The sequence below is a fragment of the Hyposmocoma kahamanoa genome, unplaced genomic scaffold, assembly GCF_003589595.1.
Source record: "Hyposmocoma kahamanoa isolate Upper Pololo Valley unplaced genomic scaffold, ASM358959v1 138, whole genome shotgun sequence".
In the NCBI taxonomy this organism is placed as follows: Eukaryota; Metazoa; Arthropoda; class Insecta; order Lepidoptera; family Cosmopterigidae; genus Hyposmocoma; species Hyposmocoma kahamanoa.
In genome coordinates, this window is record NW_020653492.1 from 360,796 (window position 1) to 364,743 (window position 3,948).

Genomic DNA, 3,948 nt, shown 5'->3' on the forward strand with positions numbered 1-3,948 from the left:
TGGTGGTGGTGGTGGTGGTGGTGGTGGTGGTGGTGGTGGTGGTGGTGATGATAATAATAACAGCTACACAAGTCATTGCATTCCCTGAATCTCCCACCAAACATATACCACTTGTTACAGAAGGCAGCCGTCCTTAATACCTGTCGCATTGTTAGAAGGTTCTTGCAGATAAAAGAGGACGAAAGTAAGCTTTTGTTTTTTTTTTTTTTTTTATACATGACAGGCAAATGACTCCACTCCACCTGATGTTAAGTGGAAAGTGGTATCCAAACGCGAAGGAACCTAGTGCAGCGATGGAACCCTCACTGCACTAGCCACCTCTACCCGCCTGCCTACAATATGCCTCTTCACGCCTCGTTTGAAGGACCCCATATTATAAGAGGGAGGGAAGACATGTGCCGGAAGGGAGTTCCATTTGTCAACCGTGCGGCAGAGAAAGGAGCCACCGAACCTTTTAGTACGCGATGGAATGCGGCAGGTAGTGAAACGGTGACTACGAAGGCCAGCACGCGTGCTTCTGAGCAGGAACGAGGAAGGGGGGATGAGGTTGAACAGCTCTTCAGAGCACTCACCATGGTACATGCGGTAAAAGGCGCTAAGCGATGCAACATCTCTACGCAGTTGCAGAGGTTCAAGGCGTGATGAGACCTCTTCGTCGCCTATGATTCGAGTAGCACGACGCTGTAATTTATCCAAGGCATCGAGTAGGTACTTGGCGGAGCCGTCCCACAAGTGCGAACAATACTCAACGCAAGACCGGACCTGTGTTTTGTACAGCAGGCATAACTGGTCCGGCGTGAAAAAACGTCGCACCTTGTTCAGGACTCCGAGTTTCCGTGAGGCTGTTTTGATCACAGATTCGATGTAGCTCCTTGGATTCAAATCACAGCAGATTTCCATACCGAGCAAGCTAAAACTGCTCTGAGGTGAAAGTGCTGTGCTCATCAGAGAAGGCATGGGAAGGAACGGCGACAATTTTGTTGTTAACGCGCAAACCTGTGTTTTCTTGGCGTTGAACTCAACAAGATTTTTAGATCCCCATGCAGAGATGAGGTCCAATATCCTATTGAGCTCAACGACAAGATCAGATCGCTCTCTGTCAGTATCGGCGCGCCCAGCTGCGGGGAATCCGTGATATCCCCCATGAACAGTGCTATCATCTGCATAACAATGAATATTCCCAAGTGGAAGCATATCATTGATATGCAGAAGGAAAAGCGTGGGAGATAGGACGGATCCTTGCGGTACGCCAGCGTTCACATTCATGAACCTCGAAATGCTGCCGTCAGAAACGACGCGAATTCTCCGCTCACGAAGGAAATCGGCAATCCAGCTGCATAACTGGGCTGGCAAACCGTACGCCGGGAGCTTGGAGAGAAGAGCTTTGTGCCAGACCCGATCGAACGCTTTGGCTATATCGAGGCTAACGGCCAACGACTCGCCACGTTTGTCTATAGCCTCAACCCAAATATGCGATAAGTACGCTAGAAGGTCACCCGTTGATCGTTTCGGACGAAATCCATACTGCCGATCATTAATTATGGAGTGATCTTCTAGGTATTGGGTCAGTTGTTTGTTAAGGATCCGCTCTAAAACCTTGCATATTATGGAAGTAATGGCTATGGGACGGTAATTATGCGGGTCTGATCGGTCGCCTTTTTTGGGAACTGGTTGCACATTAGCCTCTCTCCAAGAGCCCGGCACACGACCTGAAGAGAGTGACAGACGATACAGTCGCGTTAGCACGGGGGTCAACTCAGCTGCGCAGTTCCTAAGTACAATCGCTGGGATACCATCAGGACCACTAGCTTTCCGGACGTCGAGAGACTGCAGCTGCGTACGCACATCGCATTGTCTGATACGAATATCAGACATCGTGTAGCCACAGTGAGGTAGAGTTGGTGGCTGTGCGTTACAGTCGTCGAGACAAGAGTTAGCTGCAAACAGATTTGCCAAGAGGTCGGCTTTATCTTGCGGCTTGTGGACTAGATTGCCGTCAGAATATCTCAGCGGGGGCAGTGAGGGCTGGCAGAAGTTCGACGCAACGGCTCTGGCCAGACGCCAGTAACTCCGACTACCAGTGGGATGCGTCAGGAGTTCTTGGCCAACTCGTGCGACGCGCTGAGCATCCGCTCTGATGTACGCTCTTTTGCAAGACCTGGTGGCATTATTGTAGGCTGTTTTAAGTGAGTTCGAATTGGGATCGTATGAAGCTAGACCCCTGATCCAAGCGCGGTATGCAGTCTGTTTGTTCTCAACAGCCACAGCACACTCGCGGTTGAACCAGCGGTTGCGCCTCCCTTTACTAACGAGATCCGAATGCGGGATGTAGTATTCCATCCCGATCAAGATCTCATCAGCAACGGCAGTCGCGCTAGCTGTTGGATCCACCTCACTAAAACAGCGCTGCCGCCAAGGAACGGATGCAAAATAGTCCCGCATACCGTCCCAATCTGCCGACGCATAATGCCAAATGCGGCGTTTAGCCACAGTAGGTGGTGGTGGCAGTAACGTTGCCACTTTAGTGGATATCAAGCAGTGATCCGAAGTACCCAGAGGGGCTTGGACCTCCACCCGATATCCAGCCGGGCGAGACGTCAGCAGAAGATCCAACAAAGAAGGCGCGTCACCAACCCTATCTGGAATCCGGGTGGGCTGTTTTACCAGTTGGGTTAAACCGTGTGTGAGAGCGAATGTGTGGGCAGTTCTTCCAGCATGGTCAGTTTTAGAGGAACTTAACCACGACTCGTGGTGAGCATTGAAGTCCCCTAAAAACACCAATTCCGCTGTAGGAAACTGCGCCTGCGCGTCATCTGCCGCCCGAGTAAGGTGGTCTATGAGACGAGTTGTCTCCATGTCGCCGTGGTGGGATCTGTAGAGGCAAATGTAGACGCGGCAATGACTGCCCAGGTCAACATGTACCCCAAGGATGGAGAAGGAGGGGTCCTCCAAATGACGCAGACGGCGACAGCAAACATCTGCCCGGACAAACAAGCAGACCCCAGCTTTCGCTTTGAAGGACTCTTCAAGCATATAGCCAGGGTAATTCAAGTAGCTGCTGTCAGCCGGGCAGAGTATTTGCGTCTCCGTAAGGAACAGCATTTCTGGTCGAGCCGTCTCAAGATATTGGTGGACGGCGTGGATGGTGCTGTGGAGTCCTCGAATGTTCGTGAACTCCACCTTAAAGAGCGCTTTAGTGGTGGGGGTGTGCACCGCTGTACGACCGAAATTTGTACTTTGCGCTAACATGTTGGAGGGAAAAAAGAGGCGTGAAGCGAGAAAACAGTGCCGCGACACAAGCGGTCAAATCGCGTGGCCTGCTTCCCCAGAGACTTGCCTACAGACAAGTTGCGCTGATCCGCCGGACGGAAGGGCCCCCGAACCCCCCCGGGAATGGCCGCCGGGACCCCACCTCCCGGTCACCAACCGGCACGACGAACCATACCGAGATTATGCGCGGCATGGTGGGGCAGCCTGACGAGCTGGTTAAGCACGCTTGGGCCCCTGTACTGTACCGCGGGCGGCCAGCGGAACAACCGTTTCTACGGGTCTCCCTGGCCGGCGGGTCAATGCAGTTGTCCTGGCACTGGTTCGGCGGAAGCCTCCACAGATCACAAATGTCGCGGCAGCGTTGCCTCGGGCTCTGGTTGTACGCTGACTGATCCCGGAACGCATCCGACTAGCGAACACTTGGCGGGTTTTCCATCATGCGCACGGTGGTCACTAACCAGGTGGGTTTTCAAGCCCTACCACCAGTGGAGCAGCTGGTAGCTCAATATCCCTTAGTCGCCTTTTACGACACCCACGGGAAGAGAGGGGCGGTGTATTGTATTCTAATCCGTCACCGCACGGTGTAAAATGATGATGATGATGATGATGATGATGATGATGATGATGAAGATGGTGGTGGTGGTGGTGGTGGTGGTGGTGGTGGTGGTGGTGGTGGTG